Here is a 25825-nt window from a genome sequence, read left to right as displayed (position 1 = left end):
GGGGAGTGTTCATAATGTGCACAAGTCAGCTACTTCAGCACATAGTGCTTATTGTCATTTGCAGGGAAACCGATTGCTAAGTGACTGTTGGACGTTGGGTGCCGGCAGACCCTTAAGGTTCGAACTCTGGGGTGCGCGCGAAGATCTTTCCCCTACCAATCCACTCCCGATTGCCTCTCGAGAATCTAAGCTAAAACGATGAACAACACGAGGGACACAAGATTTATACTGGTTCGGGCCACCGTTGTGGTGTAATACCCTACTCCAGTGTGTGGTGTGGTGGATTGCCTCAGGGGCTGATGATGAACAATACATGGATGAACAGCCTCACGAGAGGTGTTCTTGAGCTGGTGCGATGAACTACCTGGGCGAGTTCGGTCGACTCTCTATCTGATGAGAACTGGATGACCCCCCCCCCTAGATGGATAGATAGCCCTATTTATAGAGGCCCTGGTCCTCTTCCCAAATATTGAGCGGGAAGGGCGCCAACAACGGCCATTTTGAAGGGGAACATCTAGTATAGGTTATCCTGACTAAAGTTGGTCTTCGGTTGCCAAAGGTACTGGCGATGACGCCGTCCTGGGATCCACGGTGACCTCCATCCTGCCGCTCTGCTGGTCTTGGTCTCGTTGCACTGAAATGGCAACCTTTGCCTGATGCCTCGGTACTCCACGCCGCGCTTTCCCCCTTTGCACCAAAGAGGAAACCAGGACACTATGCGGGCCGGTGCCCACCTAGCGCCCGCCTGGTCTCGATCGTCACGGCTTGCATCACGAGCACCTCGCCAGGCACCCCGCCTTGATCTTTCCGCCTCAGCGCGAGCCTGCCTGGTGAGGCCGTTCCAGAGGAAGCCTCGTGTCGTCCACCCCGCGAGGCTTGGCCCCTCGCGAGGGTCTTGAGCCTTGCGTTGATGAAGATGGGTCGTACTGGTCCACCACTTGAGCCACGCCGCAGGCCGCAGGCAGGCAAGTCTGGGAACCCCCGTTCCCAGGACACTGACAGTAGCCCCCGGGCCGAAGGCACGCTTGGACTTGGCTTAGAAGAGAAGCGAAAGGGAAAGTGTGGAGCGTCGCGGGCCCCATCAGCCTGCGGCCTTGGGCGCCGTGTCGCGGTTGATTGGACGTGGGCCCCTACGCTTCCCCATGCCGCCTCGGCAACTGCTCGACTTGACAAGTCCCTACATGCAGAAATGTGTCATTATTACCTGTGATCATGGAGGCTGATGGTTGGCCTCCTCCGGCTATAAAGGCGGGAGAGCGCTAGCCCCCGCTGTACATCTTCGTCCTTGCTTCCTTCTGTCTCCCCATCCCAGCTGCTCACCGTCTTCTATGGCACCTCCAAAGAGGTTCTCGGCCGCGGAGAAGGGAAAGGCTCATCGGGAAGGGCCTGACTCTCCCCCGCCCAAGCGCGGCCGGGGTCGTCCCCACAAGCATCCCGCGTCTCCCGCAGCGGCTCCCCGTGGTCGCGGATGCGATCTCCCGCGCGGCGATGGGCGCCTGGTGGGTGAGGGAAGGCACGTCATGGCTGCACGGCCTGGGAGGCCGCGCTTCCATTTGGCGGAGGTGCTGCCGGAGTTCGTCGTGTGGTCGGTGGACACGACTGGTAGCTGGCTCCAGCTTCCCTGCTTCTTTGCAGGCGAACCGGCCGGCGCTCTGGGTGGCCTCTGGCTTCAAGTGGACGGTTGCTGCAGCAGGGCCTCCTGGGCCTCACTGGAGTTCTCCGTCACCGGGAATGTGGCCCTGCTCCGCGGCTGGCAAACGTTTGCCCGCGCACGTGGCCTGAGCCTACGGTGCACCCTACATTTCAAGTTCGACGGCGATGCCACCCTCTACGTGAGGGTGTTCAGAGAAGATGGCCGCCGCGTTGGGTGCTGCCCCGAAGATGATGATGGCGGCCGGGTGCCCAACCTTGGCGATGGTCGAGATGAAGATGAAGGTGGGCGCGTGGCCGGCGGTGTTCGCAGCTTGCCAAGCCTCGGCGGCTCCCCCTCGGACGGCAGCTCCTCCAGCGGTGGCCGTGACCAGCCACCGCACCGTCGCACTCGCCTTGAGGGAGGTAGCGGGTCAGCCCGTCATCGTGCCTCAGTGAAGAGTGAGGAGGGGCTGACAGAGCTCCGGTGGCAGTACGAAGCCTCGCCATGAGTCGGTGCCGGGCAAGCCATGTCTATTTTGTTTTCCTCCCTTTCCTACACAAAGAGAGAGTAGTGTGCGGCCCCGTCAGGGCATGCTGGACTGTTGCCGTTAACTATTATGCTATTTTCGTTATTCCCGTGCTGTGTTTTGGCGCTGCATGCTGGCACGTAGGAATTACTTAGCTTGTGGGGACTTGCCGCAGTCTTTGCTTCTCGAGGTTGAGGCCTCGTCGCGCGCCTTGTGGCCTGCAAGAATTAGTCAGGAGAGGTAACTTCCGGTCTCGGTCGTGAGGGCAACCGACTCAGGTCCTGTGTTCGCATCGCGATGCCCGTGGGGCACGGACCGGGAGGAGTGCTCCCGTGGTCGACTTGGATAGGAAAACCTCACAAGACTGGGTCAGAAAACACTCGCGAGGGCACCCGCGCAGCCCCCGCGAGACTTGTGAGAGAGAAATCGAGTCAGGTAGGAGACAAAGGCAAAGAGTCACGGGTCGGGGATGGCAACAACGCTAAAAGCAACTTCAATAAAATTTCAAATAAGGACGAACAAGCCAACTGCAGAAAGCAAATGAAAAAGCCGCGTCCGGCACCTAATCTACTCTTCGATATCTTCTCACCAGCGCGGAGCTAAGTGCTGCCATTGGGCGTGGGCAGGAGCCCCCGAGGCCCGAGGGCGGCTCTCCGGAGACTCTGGGGCATGTGTAGCCCCAACTCATATTACGTGAGAGTGTCACAAGTGGCGAGCTTCACAGGCATTGGCCTTCTTCACAGGCTCCGGGCCTTTCTCGGGGCGATGAGCTTCATAGGCGTTGGCCTTCTTCACAGGAACCGGGCCTTTCTTCGTTCGATTAGCTTCACAGGCGTCGGGCCTTCTTTATAGGCGCTGGGCCTTTCTTCAAGGGTAGAACTTCCGGAGGTGCAGGATGTTCCACACCTTCGGGATGGGTACCCCCTCCTGAGTCTCCAAGCGTGTGGCGCCAGGCCTGGAGACATGAACAACCTTGAACAGGCCCTCCCACATGGGCGAGAGCTTGTGCAGCCCTTCCCTGGAGAGCACCCGTTTGAGCACGAGGTAACCTACCTCGAGGGTCCTGGGCGGATGCTGCAGCAGTGGTACTGCCGCAACGCGTGTTGGTATCTTGCCGCCCGAAGCGCGGCCTGCCAACGGCGTTCCTCTCCCAGCACGAGGTCCACCCTCCGCATGGCATCCTGCTGTGCTTCGTCGAAAGCCAGGACCCGCGCGGAGTGATGCCTGACCTCGTGAGGAAGGACCGCCTCAGCCCTGTAGACGAGGAAGAATGGGGTTTCGCCGGTCGACTTGGTAGCGGTTGTGCGGATGGACCATAGCACGGACTGAAGCTCGTCATGCCAGCCCCTGCCGCAGGCCTCCAGCTTCTTCTTGAAGGTCCGGTATTGAGGCCTTTGAGGACCTCCGCGTGGCGCTTACAGCACTGCCGTTGCTCCGAGGGTGTGCCACCGAAGCGTAGCATATCTGCGTTCCAAGGTTAGCACAATATGGTTTGAAGAGATTGTTGGTGAACTGCGAACAGTTGTTGGTGATGATGCAATTAGGCACCCCAAACCGGCTCACGAGGCCCTTGATGAACTTGACCACCAAGCCAACCGGGATGGTGCGGACAGCTTCCACCTCTGCCCACTTTGTGAACTTGTCAATGGCGACGTAGATGTAGCGGTAGCCCCCTGGCGCCCGAGGAAACGGGCCAAGGATGTCTAGTCCCCAAACAGCGAACGGACATGAGAGGGGAATGGTCTGAAGGCCCCGAGCCGGTTGATGAATCTTCTTGGCGTGGAATTGACAGGCTTCACCAGCCTTCACCATCTCGATCACGTCGTTGAGTAGTGTTGGCCAATAGAACCCGCTGCGAAACGCCTTGCTGACGAGTGTCCGTGAAGACGAGTGGTGCCCGCAGTCTCCACCGTGAATGTCCGCCAGCAACTCTTTCCCTTGCTCCCTGGTGATGCAACGCAGGGAAAGATCATTTGGCCGCTTTTGATAGAGCTCTATTTCTTGGATGCAGTAGGCCGTGGCCTGCCGCGCCACGCGTTCCGCGTCCTCCTCCTTTTCTGGAAGAATCCCTTGCATCAGGTAATCCTTGAACTCCGCGGTCCAACATCCCTCCTGAGGCTCAAGCGCCAGGAGCAGGCGCGCTCCTGAGGTCGGGCCACAAGCCGGGGCTCCAGAGGCAGGCGGTTGAGGGAGCTCCTCCAGAGGCTGCGCTGTGCTTGATAGTGATGGTGCCGCTGAAGGTTTGAAGATTCGTTCCTCGAAGACGCCGGGCTCCTGAGGCAGCCGCCTAGACGCCCTCCTAGAGATGTCATCAGCCTCTTGATTGGTGCCGCGAGGCACATGCTGCAACTCCAACCCGCAAAACTGTTTCTCCATCCTGCGGACCTCCACGAGATATGCTTCCATGTGTTCGTCCTTCGACTCGTACACCTTGTTGGAGAAGTTGACTAGGAGTTGCGAATCGCCCTTGATGATGAGGCACTTTATCCCCAAGGCGGCTGCAGCTCTCAAGCCTGCTATCAGGACCTCGTATTCTGCTATGTTGTTGGAGACCTTCTCTCCATGCTAGAAGGAGAGCTGCACGGCATAATAGAGCTTGTCCTGAGTGGGAGATATGAGCACTGCGCCTGCCCCTGCGCCATGTCGCGAGAACGCCCCGTCGAAGTACATGACCTAGCCGTCTGGCGCTTCACATCTTGGGGAAAGCGACCGATCGTTGCCTCAATTGAGCCCTGGTGCCTCCTCCATTCTGCCACGAAATCTGCAAGTGCGGCTCCCTTGCTGACTCTGGTCATGCTGAATTCCAGCTGAAATGATTGCAACTTGATGTTCCATTCAGCGACCCTTCCAGCTGAGTTGGGGCTCCTGAGTACCCTTTCCAAGGGATATGCCGAGACGACCTTGATGGGATGGCCTTGAAAGTAGTGCCGCAGCTTGCGTGAGGCCACTAGCAACGCAAGGAGGAGTTTCTGGGGCATGGGGTATCGCGCCCTCGCGTCCCGCAGCACCGTGCTAACGAAGTACACAGGATGCTCGACGAGGTTGAGGGTGCTGGTCTGGCCTGCCTCTTCGGGAGGTCGAGGCGCCTCCCGAGACGACGGAGCCCCCAGCGCTTGGTCGCCTGGCCGGGTCTCCTCCCCTCAGGGTGCGTCCTGCTGCTGAGACTGATCCCCATCTGCTACGGTCGTGGTCTTCGCGAGGCTTTCTTGGCTTTGTTCCGCTTCGGCCGGGGCTGCGGCTGGCGCGGCCTTGGCCCGGCGCTCCTCCCTAACCGCCACCAGGGCTGCACTGGCGGAGTAGGGCATGGCTGCAAGGTAGAGAACCAAGGGCTCCTGAGGGCGCGGAGCTACCATCACTAGAGGGCTGGTAAGGTACTTCTTGAGATCTTAGAATGCCTTGTCGGCCTCTTCAGTCCATTCGAACGGGCCCTTCTTCTTCATTAGCTTGAAAAAGGGTAATCCTCGCTCTCCCAGCTTGGAGATGAAGCGTCCCAACGCGGTTACTCGCCCCGTGAGCTTGTGCATTTATCTGAGGGTCTTCGGCGGACTCATGTCTTCGACTACCTTGACCTTCTCTGGGTTTGCCTTGATGCACCTATGGGACACGAGGAACCCCAAAAGCTTGCCTGAAGGGACTCCAAATACACACTTCTCCGGGTTGAGCCGCAGGTCCACTTCCCGAAGGCCCATGAAGGTTTCTTCCAGGTCCTGTATCAAGGTATTCGCCTCCCGAGGCATTACCACGATGTCGTCGATGTAGGCCTCGGCATTTCTCCTGAGCTGCCGGCCCAAAGCGATGTGCATCAGTCGCTGAAAGGTCGCGCCCGTGTTGCACAACCCAAACGGCATGCAGGTATAGCAGTACACTCCACACGGGGTCACAAAGACCGTTTTCTCTACGTCTTCTACTGCCATCTTAATTTGGTGATAGCCTGACAAGGCATCCAGGAAGAACAGCAAGTCGCACTCGGCGGTGGAATCGACGATTTGGTCGATGCGAGGGAGCGGGAATGGGTCTTGAGGGCAGGCCTTGTTGAGGTTGGTGAAGTCGACACACATGCGCTTTACGGGGCGCACGTTAGGGCACACGTTCATATGGTGCTCAATCACCTCTCTTGGGACCCCTGCTAGCTAATCGGGTTCCCATGAAAACACCTCCTTTTTTGTTTGCAGAAATTTCACCAGGGCCTCCTCCTGCTCAGGGTCGAGATTGGCGCCTATGCTGAAGATGGCGCCGGAGGATCCATCTTCATCGACTGGTACTTGCTTGGTCTCCGCCTTGTCTTCGGTGAACAACTGCTTCTTCTTGGCCGGCGCAGCCCCCTTGGGCTCGAGGGTGTCAGCGCTGGCGGCCTGCGCCACTGCGGCCGCCTTGAAAGCGAGCTTGAGCGCCTGCGGTGCATCGATCCCTCCTGTCTCCATACACGGTAATGACGCCACTGCTCCCGGGCATCTTCATGAGGTTGTAGGCTGGGTGAGTCGCCGCCATGAACTGGGCCAAGGTTGGGTAGCCGAGGATGGCGTTGTATGGGAGGCCGATGGGGGCGATGTCGAAGTCTACCAGCTCCGTGCAGAAGTTGTCGTGGGTGCCGAAGGTCACCAGGAGGCGGATCTACCCCAGGGAGCCGGTGGAACTGCCTCCGACACTCGAGAAGGGCCTGCTGGGCTGGAGCCGCTCCAGCGGCACGTGGAGGAGGCTGAAGGCCTCCACCGAGAGCACGTTGAGGCCGGCACCACCGTCGATGAGGGTCCTGGTGACGGCCACCTGGCAGATGGTGGGGTGCATAGCATCGGGAGTGCGCCCGAACAGACAGTGTTGGAGGGGTGATCGTCCGAGCTGAAGGTCAAATCGGCCTTTGGTGCCACCCAGGCCGAGGGGGCTTCACGGCGCTTGAGGACGGCGCCAATCTGGCGGACGAACGACTTGATGTGGCGGCTCGAAGGTGGTGACTGCGATCCGCCCAGGAGAGCTGCGACGACTGGGGGCACCGGCGCAGCATGATGGGTGAGGATGAGGTTGCGTAACTCCTCCGAGGAGGCCACAGAAGCCCATGGCAGGTGGAGCAGCCACATGCGTGGGACGCCGATGAGGGCCATGGGCATCTAGTTAGCCATGACCCTGTCGTCGCCTCCGGCCTTGAGGACTGCTTCTTCATACGCTAGCAGGAAGGCTAGTGGATCGGCCGTGCCGTCGTAGCGCAGTGGCATGTCTGGCTTGAACTTGTTCAGCCACTGCACATGTCTCAAGGCGGGGGCCAGGGCTCGGAGCCCCCTGGTTCCCGTGCCGGCGTCGACAGCCGGCGCAGGCGGTGCGTTGCCCGCCATGAGGGCGGAGCGCGGTGCTGATGGAGAACGGGTCGACGGAAGGGAGAGCTCCAGCGCACCCCTACCTGGCGCGCCAAATGTCGGATGTTGGGTTCCAGCAGACCCTTAAGGTTCGAACTTTGTGGTGCGCGCGAAGATCTTCCCCCTACCAATCCATGCCCGATAGCCTCGCGAGAATCTAAGCTAAAACGACAAACAACACGAGGGACTCAAGATATATACTGGTTCGGGCCACCGTTGTGGTGTAATACCCTACTCCAGTGTGTGGTGTGGTGGATTGCCTCAGGGGCTGATGATGAATAGTACATGGATGAATAGCCTCGCGAGAGGTGTTCTTGAGCTGGTGCGATGAACTACCTGGGTGAGTTCGATCGCCTCTCTATCTGATGAGAACTGGATGATCCCCCCCCCCTCTAGATGAATAGACAGCCCTATTTATAGAGGCCCTGGTACTCTTCCCAAATATTGAGCGGGAAGGGCACCAACAACGGCCATTTTGAAGGGGAACATCTAGTACAGGTTATCCTGACTAAAGTTGGTCTTCGGCTGCCAAAGGTACTGGCGATGATGCCATCTTGGGCTCCACGGTGACCTCCATCCTGCCGCTCTGCTGGTCTTGGTCTCGTTGCATTGAAATGGCAACCTTTGCCTGATACCTCGGTACTCCACGCCCGTGCTTGCCCCCTTTGCACCAAAGAGGAAACAAGGACACTGCACGAGCCGGCACCTGCCTGGCGCCTGCCTGGTCTCGATCGTCACGGCTTGCGACACGAGCACCTCGCGAGGCACCCCTGCCTTGATCTCTCCGCTTCCTTGCGAGCCTGTCTGGGGAGGCCGCTCCTGAGGAAGCCTCGTGTCATCCGCCCCGCGAGGCTTGGCCCCTTGCGAGGGTCTTGAGCCTTGCGTTGATGAAGATGGGCCGTACTGGGCCACCACTTGAGCCACGCCGCAGGCCGCAAGCTCGCAAGTCTGGGGACCCCCGTTCCCAGGACGCCGACAATGACCTATGTTTTGCCAGAAATGTTGATTCATTTCCATTCCGCCAAATTTCAGGCGCTCTATATGTGCACTTTCTAGCAAAAGTCATGCCGAAATTTTCCGTGAATTTTGGCATGACTTGTGTTAGAAAGTTGGACATATCGAGTGCTTGAGATTTGTCGCGGCGGGAATGAAACGACATTTCCGGCAAAACAAAGATCACTTTTTTGTCATTATTCACTTTATGATATAAAGCTCGATAATTAAACGACTACGACATTGAACCGTAAGAAACATGACCGACACGGATGAGGCCGGAGGTTCTCAGTCCCAATTAGGTTGAGCACACGCCTACCTCGACTTTCTGGCGGATCAGGAGAGACAGCTAGCTGGGTGTCAGGACCTCCTTGTCATGATGGAGGACGACGGTGGTGGCGCCGGCGCCGACACTGATGCCACCAACGACACCGGCACTAAGGCTGGCACTGATGATGTTGCTAACTATAGCACGGAAGGTGGGACCTCCCAAGCTAGTGAGGGAAAGAAGGAAAAGAGGACACGATGCCCAAATGAGCTTGGCACCGGAAGACTGGTGGTCACGGCAGTGCACCTAGGCGAGTTCGAGCCAATAGAGCCACGAGAAGTGGCACCGCTAACATCAACACCACAAAAATACAGAAGAATGAACATTTGAAGAAGTTGCTCCTAACTAGGTTGCACGCAGGATTCCTGTTCCCCGGTCGGAATGATGTCGACCCGTGGGATGATGATGCCATGAAAAAAATCAACAACAAAGCCCTAGGGAAGTTCAACAACGCATGGAGCGCTTGGAAAACCAGGGTGAAAAGGCGATTCAAGTAGACCATGAAACCTACGCCGAGATTGTTGCAGACAATCTGAAAATTACGATAGAGGACTTTGAAAAGTTCAAGGAGACATGCAATGAAGAAGCTGCCAAGGCCAGGTCGGAGAGAGGCAAGCAGCTGCAGGCAAAGAACATGGGGAACCACCACGTTGGAAGTCGTGGTTACACGGGAAAGAGGCCCATGTGGGCTAAGGAGGATGCAGAACGTGAACGTCAGGGGATCCCAGACCCATTGGCTGAGTTCACCGACCAGCAGGAGCACGACTTCATCAAGGCCGATTCTCGTGGGACCCCAAGAAAAAGATTTTTTTTTCACCGACGGTGTCGGGGAGGCTGATTCCACCAACACCTATGGGAACAGGGCCCCTTTTGGTTCGGTGGGGGGCGGAGGTCGCACAAAAAGTGGATCGAGGCGGTACACGCGAGCGGTTTTTACCCAGCTTCGGGCCGCACGGATGCGTAAAACCCTACGGCTGCTTGTTTGTGTGTATTGAATTCTTGCTCAGGAGCGATGGACGCTGCCAGACTGAGCGTGAGAGTGTTCCTGGTGCTTCTGAACGAGCCGAACTGGCCGAACCTCCCTACCTCTTCTACGTTGCGCCTGGGCCTCCTTTTATACTTTCAAGGGGTCACCGACAGGGGGCAACGTAGACAAGAAGGGTAAAAATGGAAAAGGATGCGGTAGGTGCAGCTACCGCTACTGTGGATACAGTGCACCGTACCTAACTCTGACGGCAGGGGACAAGGGCATTAAATGCATGTCTGAGTTGCCTAAACAGTGCAAAAAGTGACTGTTAGGAGCGCCACCGTTTGCCATGATGGCCTTCTCTTCATCCCCGCTTGCCACCTCGCACCCCTAGCTGCATAGCCTCCTGCCACGTGTGCTTGGGAGAGTCCTAGAGCGACACGCTAGCAGGTGTGCTGGAGCGCGGGCACGAAGTGGGGGTTTTCCCGCGGCAAGCTCCTTGCCGCGGTCGTCGTCTTGTCGTGTTTGGGAGCTTGTCGCTCGCCGGGCCTTGCCGAGACGCAGGGCGCGTCACGGCAAGCTTTCTTGGTATGCCTTGAGTGGCCTTCCCGGCAAGCTCCTCTTGCCGGGGTCTTGTCTCTTCCCGGCAAGATCCTCTTGCCGGGGCCTGGGTTGGCCTTCCCGGCAAGCTCCTCTTGCCGGGGCCTTGGTTTGAGTACTTTGTTCTTGAATGGTCTTCGAGGGAGCCACGGAGGGTCTTGGCGGTCACCCGGCAAGCCTTGCCGCGGGGCGCTGCAACAGCCCGTGCACGAGTTCGGGATACTAGGGTACCCCTACTCTAGTACACCGATAGGAGCCCCCGAGCCTGGGCCATACACGGTGCCGAGCGCTGTTGGGCCAGGCCCAAAACAGTGCACGGGCACGCGCGGCCTAGGTCACGCCGCATATCTCTCCGCTCCCACCGCGCACGCCCAGAACGGCACGCGTCAAACGCGGCGTCGTGGGAGAGATCGTGGGAGGTTGTTTATTTGGAAGGCCGAAACGTCCGCCCCGTCCCTCTTTACAAGCAGGGGAAACAGGGGCATTTCCTCCAGCTTCGTCATTCGCTGTTGCAATCTCAGAAACCTCCGCCGCCCTCCTCCGCTTTCAAAGTCGAAAGAGAGCAGCGCTCCGCTCCCGTCGCCGCCGCCACTACCGGCGCCGCCGATCTCCCCCACCGCCTTCGCCATGGCTCCGAAGCCCGGAAAGGGGAAGGCCGCGAAAGCTGTGAAGTCGACCAAAGCGCAGCGGCTTGAGGCGCTGCGGAAAGAGCGGGCCACCTTCCTCCCCGAGCTCTCTGCAAAGGATCTGAGGGAGTGGTACTATCTCTTCTGGTCGACGGAGACACGGGCACATTCGCGCACGAAGGTACTCTCCGCCATCACCTTGCAAGAAGCTCCAGTTGGCGGGTACCCTTTCTTTGCCGTGTTCTTCTACTGCGGGCTCTACCCGCCATTCTCTGATTTCTTCTGTGACATCATGAACACCTACGGGTTCCACCTCCTTGATTTTACCCCCAACGCCGTCTTGACCATGGCAGTTTTTGCCCATCTATGCGAAAACTTTGTCGGAGTCCACCCCAACCTAGCTCTCTTCCGCCATTTCTTCATGCCCCGTGTCGAGAGAGGGGAACCCCTTGCCGGGGGGATCGCCTGGATCTCGCGGGCCGGCAAGAAGGAGACCTATCTGGAGGGGGAGCTCCGCAGCAAGTGGGATGAGTGGAGAGCAAACTGGTGCTGGGTAGTAGAGGAGAACCCGCAGCCGTTCACCACCCTGCACCAAGCCCCAGCAGTGCGAGGCAATGATTGGAGCGCCCTGTCCGCGGACGATGACAAGTTGACGATCGCCACCACCTGGATCTTGCGCCTCAGGCTTGCCGGGTTGACTGTAGGAGCTGTCGGCGCAGATTTCCTCCGCCGCCACATCGCCCCTCTGCAGGGAAGGGGAGACCCTCCTGGGAATTTGGAGGCCCGGCGGACATCATGAGGTTGCGCCTAGGCCTCAACTTCAATTTCACCGTCATAGAATTGGACGGGATACTTAAGGAAATATTCAAGCACGACCCGCAGCATCCCGAGTGGTTCAGGTTGCCGGTAGGCGTCGTGGCTCTGTGTAACAACTCCTCGCGCGACCGCATCTGCGCAATGATGCCGTTGTGTGATTCGCACGGGATCGCTCCAACTTGGCAAGAGCCCGCCGGTGACGTCGTGCAGCAGTTCTTCGACAGCCTAGTGGAGGTGGCGGTCAATGCTGACGAGAAGAAGCTCCTCACCCGCGACACCACTGATCAAGAGATGGAGCACATCGCCACCAGGGCGGAAGAGGCGGTGGCAGCCGCAGCCGCTGGCGAATTTGGGTTCACGGTGGAGGAAGCGGATGCGGCATCGGTGATGAGTCTTGCTGAGCGGGAGTGGCCCAAGACGAAGAAGAGCTTGCGGCGCCCGACGCCGAGTTGAGTGAGCTCGCCGAGGGTGCGAGCGGCCCGCCATCTCCGGGGAGCAACGGTTTCACTAAGATCCATCTATGAGTTTCCTACGGTTTCACCAAGATCCATCTATGAGTTCATCTAAGCAACGAGTCTAGGGAGAGAGTTTGCATCTACATACCACTTGTAGATCGCGTGCGGAAGCTTGCAAGGTGATGATGTAGTCGTACTCGACGTGATCCAAATCACCGATGACCAGCGCCGAACGGACGGCACCTCCGCGTTCAACACACGTACGGGACGGGAGACGTCTCCTCCTTCTTGATCCAGCAAGGGGGAAGGAGAGGTTGATGAAGATCCAGCAGCACGACGGCGTGGTGGTGGATGCAGGGCGTCACAGCAGCAGGGCTTCGCCGAGACTACGAGGGAGAGACGTAACGGGGGGAGGTGGAGGCGCCAGGGGTTGGTGTGTGAAGTCCCTCCTCTCCCCCATTATATATAGGGGTTCCAGGGGGGGGCGCCGGCCCTAGTAGATGAGATCTACTAGGGGGGCGGCGGCCTAGGGGAGGTTTCCCTCCCCCCCAAGGCACCTAGGGGTGCCTTCCACCACTAGGACTCCTCCTAGGGGGAAACCCTAGGCGCATGGGCCTATAGGGGCTGGTGCCCTTGGCCCATGATGGCCAAGGCGCACCCCCTACAGCCCATGTGGCCCCCCGGGACAGGTGGCCCCACCCGGTGGACCCCCGGGACCCTTCCGGTGGTCCCGGTACAATACCGATAACCCCGAAACTTGTCCCGATGCCCGAAATAGCACTTCCTATATATAATTCTTTACCTCCGGACCATTCCGGAACTCCTCGTGACGTCCGGGATCTCATCCGGGACTCCGAACAACATTCGGGTTTCTGCATATACATATCTTCATAACCCTAGCGTCACCGAACCTTAAGTGTGTAGACCCTACGGGTTCGGGAGACATGCAGACATGACCGAGACGCTCTCAGTTAATAACCATTAGCGGGATCTGGATACCCATGATGGCTCCCACATGCTCCTCGATGTTGTCATCGGATGAACCACGATGTCGAGGATTCGATCAAACCCTGTATGCAATTCCCTTTGTCAATCGGTACGTTACTTGCCCGAGACTCGATCGTCGGTATCCCAATACCTTGTTCAGTCTCGTTACCGGCAAGTCACTTTACTCGTACCGTAATGCATGATCCCGTGTCCAACACCTTGGTCACATTGAGCTCAATATGATGATGCATTACCGAGTGGGCCCAGAGATACCTCTCCGTCATACGGAGTGACAAATCCCAGTCTCGATCCATGTCAACCCAACAGCTACTTTCGGAGATACCTGTAATGCACCTTTATAGTCACCCAGTTACGTTGTGACGTTTGATACACCCAAGGCACTCTTACGGTATCCGGGAGTTACACGATCTCATGGTCGAAGGAAGAGATACTTGACACTTGCAAAGCTCTAGCAAAACGAACTACACGATCTTTTATGCTATGCTTAGGATTGGGTCTTGTCCATCACATCATTCTCCTAATTATGTGATCCCGTTATCAACGACATCCAATGTCCATAGTCAGGAAACCATGACTATCTGTTGATCACAACGAGCTGGTCAACTAGAGGCTTACCAGGGACATAGTGTGGTCTAAGTATTCACACGTGTATTACGATTTCCGGATAATACAGTTATAGCATGAATAAAAGACAATTATCATGAACAATGAAATATAATAATACTTTTATTATTGCCTCTAGGGCATATTTCCAACAGTCTCCCACTTGCACTAGAGTCACCAATCTAGTTACATTGTGATGAATCGAACACCCATAGAGTTCTGGTGCTGATCATGTTTTGCACGCGAGAGAGGTTTAGTCAGCGGATCTGCGACATTCAGATCCGTGTGCACTTTGCAAATCTCTATGTCTCCATCTTGAACATTTTCACGGATGGAGTTGAAACGACGCTTGATGTGCCTGGTCTTCTTGTGAAACCTGGGCTCCTTTGCGAGGGCAATAGCTCCAGTGTTGTCACAGAAGAGTTTGATCGGCCCCGACGCATTGGGTATGACTCCTAGGTCGGTGATGAACTCCTTCACCCAAATGGCTTCATGTGCTACCTCCGAGGCTGCCATGTACTCCGCTTCACACGTAGATCCCGCCACGACGCTCTGCTTGCAGCTGCACCAGCTTACTGCTCCACCATTCAACATATACACGTATCCGGTTTGTGACTTAGAGTCATCCAGATCTGAGTCGAAGCTAGCGTCGACGTAACCCTTTACGACGAGCTCTTTGTCTCCTCCATAAACGAGAAACATGTCCTTTGTCCTTTTCAGGTACTTCAGGATATTCTTGACCGCTGTCTAGTGTTCCTTGCCGGGATTACTTTGGTATCTTGCTACCAAACTTACGGCAAGGTTTACATCGGGTCTGGTACATAGCATGGCATACATAATAGATCCTATGGCTGAAGCATAGGGGATGACACTCATCTCTTCTTTATCTTTTGCCGTGGTCGGTGACTGAGCTGAGCTCAGTCTCATACCTTGTAACATAGGCAAGAACCCCTTCTTGGACTGATCCATTCTGAATCTCTTCAAAATCTTATCAAGGTATGTGCTTTGTGAAAGACCTATGAGGCGTCTCGATCTATCTCTATAGATCTTGATGCCTAATATATAAGCAGCTTCTCCAAGGTCCTTCATTGAAAAACACTTATTCAAGTAGGCCTTAATGCTGTCCAGAAATTCTATATTATTTCCCATCAGGAGTATGTCATCTACATATAATATGAGAAATGCTACAGAGCTCCCACTCACTTTCTTGTAAACGCAGGCTTCTCCATAAGTCTGCATAAACCCAAACGCTTTGATCATCTCATCAAAGCGAATGTTCCAACTCCGAGATGCTTGCACCAGTCCATAAATGGATCGCTGGAGCTTGCATACTTTGTTAGCGTTCCGAGGATCGACAAAACCTTCCGGCTGCATCATATACAGTTCTTCCTTAAGATGCCCGTTAAGGAATGCTGTTTTGACGTCCATCTGCCATATCTCATAATCATAGTATGCGGCAATTGCTAACAAGATTCGGACGGACTTTAGCTTCGCTACGGGAGAGAATGTCTCGTCGTAGTCAATCCCTTGAACCTATCGATAACCATTAGCGACAAGTCGAGCTTTATAGATGGTAACATTACCATCCGCGTCCATCTTCTTCTTAAAGATCCATTTGTTTTCTATCGCTCGCCGATCATCGGGCAAGTCTGTCAAAGTCCATACTTTGTTTTCATACATGGATTCTATCTCGGATTTCATGGCTTCAAGCCATTTGTTGGAATCCGGGCCCGCCGTTGCTTCTTCATAGTTCGAAGGTTCATTGTTGTCTAACAACATGATTTCCAGGACAGGGTTGCCGTACCACTCTGGTGCGGAATGTGTCCTTGTGGACCTATGAAGTTCAGCAGTAACTTGATCCGAAGTACCTTGATCATTATCATGGTTTTCCTCTTCAGTTGGTGTGGGCATCACAGGAACGGTTTCCTGTGCTGCGTCACTATCCCGCTCAAGAGGTAGTACTTCATCGAGTTCTACTTTCCTCCCACTTACTTCTTTTGAGAGAAACTCTTTTTCCAGAAAGCATCCGTTCTTGGCAACAAAGATCTTGCCTTCGGATCTTAAGTAGAAGGTATACCCTATAGTTTCCTTAGGGTATCCTATGAATACGCATTTTTCCGACTTGGGTTCGAGCTTTTCAGGTTGAAGTTTCTTGACATAAGCTTCGCATCCCCAAACTTTTAGAAACGACAGCTTAGGTTTCTTTCCAAACCATAATTCATACGGTGTCGTCTCAATGGATTTAGACGGTGCCCTATTTAAAGTGAATGTAGCTGTCTCTAGAGCGTATCCCCAAAATGATAGCGGTAAATCGGTAAGAGACATCATAGACCGCACCATATCCAATAGAGTGCGGTTACGACGTTCGGACACACAGTTTCGCTGAGGTGTTCCAGGTGGCGTGAGCTGTGAAATGATTCCACATTTCTTTAAGTGTGTACCAAATTCGTGACTTAAGTATTCTCCTCCACGATCTGATCGTAAGAATTTTATCTTTCGGTCACGTTGATTCTCCACCTCATTCTGAAATTCCTTGAACTTTTCAAAGGTCTCAGACTTGTGTTTCATTAAGTAGACATACCCATATCTACTCAAGTCATCTGTGAGAGTGAGAACATAACGATATCCTCCGCGAGCCTCAACGCTCATTGGGCCGCACACATCGGTATGTATGATTTCCAACAAGTTGGTTGCTCGCTCCATTGTTCCGGAGAACGGAGTCTTGGTCATTTTGCCCAAGAGGCATGGTTCGCACGTGTCAAATGATTCATAATCAAGAGACTCTAAAAGTCCATCGGCATGGAGCTTCTTCATGCGCTTGACACCAATGTGACCAAGGCGGCAGTGCCACAAGTATGTGGGACTATCGTTATCAACTTTAAATCTTTTGGCATGTACACTATGAACATGTGTAATATTACGCTCGAGATTCATTAAGAATAAACCATTGACCATCGGAGCATGACCATAAAACATATCTCTCATATAAATCGAACAACCATTATTCTCAGACTTAAATGAGTAGCCATCTCGTATTAAACGAGATCCTGATACAATGTTCATGCTCAAACTTGGCACTAAATAACAATTATTAAGGTTCAAAACTAATCCCGTAGGTAAATGTAGAGGCAGCGTGCCGACGGCGATCACATCGACTCTGGAACCATTCCCGACGCGCATCGTCACCTCGTCCTTCGCCAGTCTCCGTTTATTCCGCAGCTCCTGCTGTGAGTTACAAATATGAGCAACGGCACCGGTATCAAATACCCAGGAGTTACTACGATTACTGGTAAGGTACACATCAATCACATGTATATCAAATATACCTTTGGTGTTGCCAGCCTTCTTATCCGCTAAGTATTTGGGGCAGTTCCGCTTCCAGTGACCCTTCCCCTTGCAATAAAAGCACTCAGTCTCAGGCTTGGGTCCATTCTTTGACTTCTTCCCGGTAAATGGCTTACCAGGCGCGGCAACATCTTTGCCGTCCTTCTTGAAGTTCTACTTACCCTTGCCCTTCTTGAACTTAGTGGTCTTATTGACCATCAACACTTGATGTTCTTTCTTGATTTCAGCCTCTGCTGACTTCAGCATCGAGAACACTTCAGGAATGGTCTTTTCCATTCCCTGCATGTTGTAGTTCATCACAAAGCTCTTGTAGCTTGGTGGGAGCGGCTGGAGGATTCTGTCAATGACCGCCTCATCTGGGAGGTTAATGTTCAGCTGGGTCATACGGTTGTGCAACCCAGACATCTTCAGGATGTGCTCACTGACAGAACTGTTTTCCTCCATCTTACAACTGTAGAACTTGTCGGAGACATCATATCTCTCGACCCGGGCATGAGCTTGGAAAACTAGTTTCAGCTCTTCGAACATCTCATATGCTCCGTGATGCTCAAAACACTTTTGGAGCCCCGGTTCTAAGCTGTAAAGCATGCCGCACTGAACGAGGGAGTAATCATCAGCGCGAGACTGCCAAGCATTCATAATGTCTTGGTTCTCTGGGACGGGAGCGTCACCTAGCGGTCCTTCTAGGACATATTGTTTCCTGGCAGCTATGAGGATGATCCTCAGGTTCCGGACCCAGTCCGTATAGTTGCTGCCATCATCTTTCAGCTTGGTTTTCTCTAGGAACGCGTTGAAGTTCATGTTGACATTAGCGTTGGCCATTGATCTACAAGACATATTTGCAAAGGTTTTTAGACTAAGTTCATGATAATAAAGTTCTAATCAAATTATGAACTCCCACTTAGATTAGACATCCCTTTAGTCATCTACGTGTTACACGATCCGAGTCGACTAGCCCGTGTCCGATCATCACGTGAGACGGACTAGTCATCGTTGGTGAACATTTTCATGTTGATCGTATCTTCCATACGACTCGTGTTCGACCTTTCGGTCTCCGTGTTCCGAGGCCATGTCTACACATGCTAGGCTCGTCAAGTTAACCCTAAGTGTTTTTGCTGTGTAAAACTGTCTTACACCCGTTGTATGTGAACGTAAGAATCCATCACACCCGATCATCACGTGGTGCTTAGAAACGACGAACTGTAGCAACGGTGCACAGTTAGGGGAGAACACTTCTTGAAATTTTATAAGGGATCATCTTATTTACTACCGTCGTCCTAAGTAAACAAGATGCATAATACATAATAAACATCACATGCAATTATATAGTTGTGACATGATATGGCCAATATCATATAGCTCCATTGATCTTCATCTTCGGGGCTCCATGATCATCTTGTCACCGGCTTGACACCATGATCTCCATCATCATGATCTCCATCATCGTGTCTTCACGAAGTTGTCACGCCAACGACTACTTCTGCTTCTATGACTAACGTTTAGCAATAAAGTAAAGTAGTTTACATGACATTATTCAATGACACGCAGGTCATACAAAAAATAATGACAACTCCTATGGCTCCTGCCGGTTGTCATACTCATCGACATGCAAGTCGTGAATCCTCTTACAAAGAACATGATCTCATACATCACAATTCATCATTCATCACAACTTCTGGCCATATCACATCACATGATCAATCACTGCAAAAACAAGTTAGACGTCCTCTAATTGTTGTTGCATCTTTTACGTGGCTACAATTGGGTTCTAGCAAGAACGTTTTCTTACCTACGAATCACCACAACGTGATTTTGTCAACTTCTATTTACCCTTCATAAGGGCCCTGTTCATCGATTCCGCTCCAACTAAGGTGGGAGAGACAGACACCCGCCAGCCACCTTATGCAACTTGTGCATGTCAGTCGGTGGAACCGGTCTCACGTAAGCGTACGTGTAAGGTTGGTCCGGGCCGCTTCATCCCACAATACCGTTGAGCAAGAAAAGACTAGTAGAGGCAAGTAAGATGACAAAATCCACGCCCACGACAAAGTTGTGTTCTACTCGTGCAAAGAGAACTACGCATAGACCTAGCTCATGATGCCACTATTGGGGAACGTTGCAGAAAATTAAAATTTTTCCTACGGTTTCACCAAGATCCATCTATGAGTTCATCTAAGCAACGAGTCTAGGGAGAGAGTTTGCATCTACATACCACTTGTAGATCGCGTGCGGAAGCTTGCAAGGTGATGATGTAGTCGTACTCGACGTGATCCAAATCACCGATGACCAGCGCCGAACGGACGGCACCTCCGCGTTCAACACACGTACGGGACGGGAGACGTCTCCTCCTTCTTGATCCAGCAAGGGGAAAGGAGAGGTTGATGAAGATCCAGCAGCACGATGGCGTGGTGGTGGATGCAGGGCGTCACAGCAGCAGGGCTTCGCCGAGACTACGAGGGAGAGACGTAACGGGGGGAGGTGGAGGCGCCAGGGGCTGGTGTGTGAAGTCCCTCCTCTCCCCCACTATATATAGGGGTGCCAGGGGGGGCGCCGGCCCTAGTAGATGAGATCTACTAGGGGGGCGGCGGCCTAGGGGAGGTTTCCCTCCCCCCCAAGGCACCTAGGGGTGCCTTCCACCACTAGGACTCCTCCTAGGGGGAAACCCTAGGCGCATGGGCCTATAGGGGCTGGTGCCCTTGGCCCATGATGGCCAAGGCGCACCGCCTACAGCCCATGTGGCCCCCGGGGACAGGTGGCCCCACCCGGTGGACCCCCGGGACCCATCCAGTGGTCCCGGTACAATACCGATAACCCCGAAACTTGTTCCGATGCCCGAAATAGCACTTCCTATATATAATTCTTTACCTGCGGACCATTCCGGAACTCCTCGTGACGTCCGGGATCTCATCCGGGACTCCGAACAACATTCAGGTTTCTGCATATACATATCTTCATAACCCTAGCGTCACCGAACCTTAAGTGTGTAGACCCTACGGGTTCGGGAGACATGCAGACATGACCGAGACGCTCTCAGTTAATAACCATCAGCGGGATCTGGATACCCATGATGGATCCCACATGCTCCTCGATGTTGTCATCGGATGAACCACGATGTTGAGGATTCGATCAAACCCTGTATGCAATTCCCTTTGTCAATCGGTACGTTACTTGCCCGAGACTCGATCGTCGGTATCCCAATACCTTGTTCAGTCTCGTTACCGGCAAGTCACTTTACTCGTACCGTAATGCATGATCCTGTGTCCAACACCTTGGTCACATTGAGCTCAATATGATGATGCATTACCGAGTGGGCCCAGAGATACCTCTCCGTCATACGGAGTGACAAATCCCAGTCTCGATCCGTGTCAACCCAACAGCTACTTTCGGAGATACCTGTAATGCACCTTTATAGTCACCCAGTTACATTGTGACGTTTGATACACCCAAGGCACTCTTACGGTATCCGGGAGTTACACGATCTCATGGTCGAAGGAAGAGATACTTGACACTTGCAAAGCTCTAGCAAAACGAACTACACGATCTTTTATGCTATGCTTAGGATTGGGTCTTGTCCATCACATCATTCTCCTAATGATGTGATCCCGTTATCAACGACATCCAATGTCCATAGTCAGGAAACCATGACTATCTGTTGATCACAACGAGCTGGTCAACTAGAGGCTTACCAGGGACATAGTGTGGTCTAAGTATTCACACGTGTATTACGATTTCCGGATAATACAGTTATAGCATGAATAAAAGACAATTATCATGAACAATGAAATATAATAATACTTTTATTATTGCCTCTAGGGCATATTTCCAACAGCAGCAGGGGGGCAAACTGGTCAACAGCCGCAGCGCCACGCGACGCGCTCCGCCGCGGCAAGTATGGTTGCCGCGGGTGCGCCTCCTGTCGTAGTGGCGACTGGGGCGGGGTCATCTCGGGCTGGCGCTGCAGTCCCCGCCAAGTGGCCAAGGGATCCCACCCCTTCACCTTGTCGCGCCAGAAGTGGGCCGAACTTCGACCTCTCCACGCTCAGCTCCGACGAGGAGGAAGAAGAAGAAGAGTAAGATTCCCTTGCTTGTTCTTGTAGTTCTTCAACTTGCTGATCTTGTCTTGCATCGGATCTGATCCACCTTGGGCTCTTATTTTCAGGACTCTGGCCCAGAGGGCGGCGAAGAGGGCCAAGGCTCAGGTGGTGGTCATCGAGGACGAGCCTACTGCGACGACAGGAGGCGCGCCCGAGACCACCTTGCCGGATCCGGCCATCACTTCGCAGAGCAGCCCCCAGCGCAGCCCCCAGCGTAAGCATACGGTTTACTTTCTGCTTCTGGGTGCGCGTGGTTGCTCTTTTCCTTTGTTGACATCTGATCACTGGTTTGTTTGCGCAGGAGCAGAACAGCTTCATCAGGAGGGCGTGGTGATCTCCTCCGACTCGTCGTCTGCTTCGACTATGCCGCCAAGGGCGGACTCCCCGGCAAGGGAGCGTCCTCCGGTAAGGGAGGAGCCTCCGGCAAGGGAGGAGTCTCCGGCAAGGGACAGCGCTAACGATCCGCCGGTGGTGGAGGTCACGACGGCAGATCCTAGCACAGGTAGCCATTCTTGCCCGAAACTTTCCTTGTAGTCTTCTGCTGATTTCTCTTCTCGGACACTTGTTTGATTTCTCCTTATTATCTGGTTGTCAGACCCACCCTCCACGGATCCGATGGAGACCGAGGAGGGCGGCGAGGAGGACGTGCGCGGCAATACTGAAGATGCCACGGCCACCGAAGAAGGAGCCGGCGCTGACGTGCCCGCCGGCGAAGAGGCCGCCAAGACTGCTGCCGAAGAAGCCGGCGGGGGATTTGGCGATCGCACTGACGGCCCTGAGGCCGCAGGAGCGCCAGGCGCTGCACCGACCGCCGATCCCTCCGCTGCTGCCGCAGCGCCAGGCTCCGAGGAGCCCCAGCCCGGCGCCTATCTGAAGGCTGGCGAGGGCATCTTCATCAAGCTCCCCTGGGCATCGAGCTCCAGGGCGCCGATGGAAGGAGAAGCTCTGGATGGGGAGGTGCTTGCCTCCACCGGGTTGTCGATCGTCGACGCGCCGGGAAGCAGCAGTGAAGAGCCCGAGGAGGAGCGGCTGCTGCGGAGGCTGCTGGCGCTCTACCGCGCCCATCAAGTCAAGTTGGAATCCCGGGAAGCGCTTGCCGCAAGGGCGAGCATGGACATAGAGAAGCGTGCGGAGGAGCTCCGGGGTCTTCGCCAAGAAACTCTCCGGGCCTTGGCGGAGGAGCGGGAGCAGCTTGCTGAGGAGCGGAAGGCCTTCCTCCTCGAGAAGGCCGAAGCTGAAGAGCAGCAGCGGCTCACCGGCGAGAAGCTGTACGCGCGAGAAGGCGAGCTGACTCAGTGGAAAGTGAACCTCGACAACCATGAAGAGGAGCTTGCCGCACGCGAACGGGCACTTGGCGGGTCGCTCCAAGAGGCAAAGGATGCGGCTGCGGCTGCCAAGGCCGCCAAGAAAGAATTGGAGGCAAAGGTGGCGCAGCTAGAAGCTGATCTGAAGGTTGGTGGCGAAGAGCTTGCCGCGCTCAAGCTAGAGCGCGAGAAGGACACCCTTGCCCACGGTGAGCTGCAGGGCCGACTCGCCGAGAGGGGCAAGGAACTGAGCGCCGCCAAGGATTCCAACGCAGATCTGACGGTGAAGCTGGCCACCTTGACGGAGACGTTGGACAGCGCCAGGAAACGGGAGGCAGACTTGAAGAAGGACATCGAGGCCAACGAGGCGCTGCTAGCGAGGGCCGCCGAAACCCAGAATCTTCTCGGAGATACTGTGGAGCTCTGGACGGAGGGCCTCATGAACATTGCTGCAGTCATCGAAGAGGAGCTGGTGCAATTGGGGGTGGAAGGCTTCGGGTACTCCTCCGACGAGAACCTCCAACCCAGCGCCAAGCTCACTTTGTTCTTCAAAGGTGTGGCGGCGGCGCTCCAGCAACTCCGGGAACGGATCCCAAAGCAATTGACCGACGAATCACGCTCGATTTGCGCCGGAGTTCTGGAGAAGGTGGTGGTGAAGGTGGCCTTCCGCAATCCGGGCCTCAACCTCACCAACGTCCTCAAGAAGCTGCCGGCGGATGTTGATCTCGACGCACTTAAGGCCCTCGTCGCACCCATTGTGGACAGGGTGAACGAGGTCAAAAGGGTTGACGGCGGTCGCGTAGATTAGGCCGTCCGTTTTCTTCTTCTCTTGTCGCTGCTAGTCATGTCATGGGAACACTTTATTAGAGGCGCGACAAGTTATTTTTGTAATATAACTCTATCTTAGGCAACAAATAGCTGTGTTACTTCCTTTACTCGACTCTTGGCTTTGTATGGCTCTGCCCTACGCTTTCTAGGGAAACTTGCCGGCGCAGGTACCCTTGCTGCGAGCGCCGAGTGTGGAACTTCAGCAGCCTGCTGGCGGGGTCGCTACCGACAAGCAACCTTGTCGCAACTAGTTGCAGCTCACTTAAGTTGTTGAGCGGACTCGAAACAAAGTAAGGGCGCTAGCGGCTCACTTAAGTTGCTGAGCGGACTCGAAGCAAAGTAAGGGCGCTAGCAGCTCACTTAAGTTGTTGAGCGAACTCGAAACAAAGTAAAGGCGCAACTAGCTACGAGTTGGTTCCTCCGTGCATAGGTTTTCCATACAAAGCACGGTCGTTCAAGGAAAATAACTCAAAAACTTAAAAAACGGATTGCTCAAGCTTTAGCAACTTAGCTTTTTTGTCATCTGCTTCCCGGCAAGGAGAAACTTTCTTGAACGGCCTGGTCCACACCATTATCTTCTCCTTCCCCCCCGGTAAACCTTGTGGGCGAGGGAACCTTCCTTCTTTTGAGAAAGAAACAGAGAAATAAAGTAATGATATGGAGCCTTGGGCTCGTTATTGCTTACCGGGGTCTAGTGCTGCACAAAGTGTCAGATAACATATGCGAAAAAGGATTATAGCATAAATAACTGACAAGATGTGCGGGGCACATGACCTTTACTGGTGCACGGGGTCTGCGCCCGGCTTTGTACAAAGGATTACATGCAACAGCGGCAAGACTTGTACAAAAGGTGGTTGCCGGAAAAGCTTCCGGCAACCGCGCCTTACGGGTAAAACTTACGAAGATGTTCAATGTTCCAGGAGTTGCTCACCGGAATGCCATCTTCGGTCTCGAGGCAGACAGCGCCGGGCCTAGTGACTCGTTTCACCCGATAAGGGCCTTCCCACTTCGGCGTCAACTTGTTGGAATTCTTGGCGGACTGAACGCACCGAAGAACAAGGTCGCCTTCCTCGAAGCTCTTGGCTTTAACTTTGCGGCTATGGTAGCGACGCAAAGCTTGCTGGTAGCGAGCGGCTCGCACAGCAGCCTGGAGACGGTCTTCCTCAAGGAGCAGCGCGTCATCTTGCCGCAGCTGCTCTTGCTCGAGCTCATCATAAGCGAGCACTCGAGGTGACCCGTAAATGAGTTCTGTGGGGAGAACTGCCTCTGCTCCATAGACTAGAGCAAAGGGTGTCTGGCCAGTGGCTCGATTTGGCGTCGTCCTGATCGACCAAAGAACCACCGGCAGCTCCTCGATCCAGTTTCTTCCGCACTTGTGCAACCTGTCGAAAGTTCTGGTCTTGAGGCCTCGCAGCACTTCAGCATTTGCCCTCTCCGCTTGACCGTTGCTTCTCGGGTGAGCAACAGAAGCAAAGCAGACCTTGGCGCCAAGATCTTGGACATACTGCATGAAGGTGCGGCTCGTAAATTGCGTTCCGTTATCGGTGATGATCCTGTTAGGAACCCCGAAATGGCAAACAATCGACCTGAAGAACTTGACTGCTGACTGTGCTGTCACCTTCCTCACTGGTTCCACTTCCGGCCACTTTGTGAACTTGTCGATTGCAACATACAAGAACTCAAAGCCCCCAACAGCTCGGGGGAAGGGGCCGAGGATGTCGAGCCCCCAGACCGAAAATGGCCAGGATAAAGGGATCGTCTGGAGAGCTTGAGCTGGCTGGTGTATCTGCTTGGAATGGAACTGGCACGCTTCACACTTGGTTACTTGTGCAGTTGCATCCTGGAGGGCTGTCGGCCATAAGAAGCCTTGTCGGAATGCTTTGCCGACAAGCGCTCTTGCGCCAATGTGGTGACCACATATGCCTCCATGTATCTCTGCCAACAGCTGTTGTCCATCTTCCCGGCGAATGCACTTCAATTTCACACCGTTGAGTCTTATTCTGTACAGTGTGTTGTCGACAAACTTGTACATACTTGACTGCCGGGCTACTCTTTCAGCTTCTTCTTGCTCTTCGGGAAGCTCTCCTGTCTGAAGGAAATGGACAATCTGTTGTGCCCATGCTGGAGCTTGTGGCTCGACAACAAGGACTAAAGGCGTATCTGTTGCTGCGGGAACATCCGCTTCTACGGCAAGAACCTGCGGTTCAGCCGGAGCGTGATATTCCCCGGCAAGCTTGCCGGAGCAAAAGTTGTCAGGAGCGTTTGCTTCAACTGAACAAACCAAGAGGTTCGCCGGAGCAGACTGCTCCTCAGCACTCTTGGCGTCGATCTTGGGGACCTTCTTGGCGGCGGCT

This window comes from Triticum dicoccoides, chromosome 1B (genome assembly GCF_002162155.2).
Source record: "Triticum dicoccoides isolate Atlit2015 ecotype Zavitan chromosome 1B, WEW_v2.0, whole genome shotgun sequence".
NCBI lineage: Eukaryota > Viridiplantae > Streptophyta > Magnoliopsida > Poales > Poaceae > Triticum > Triticum dicoccoides.
The sequence above is the reverse complement of the archived record's forward strand: the minus strand, read 5'-3'. Positions refer to the sequence as shown.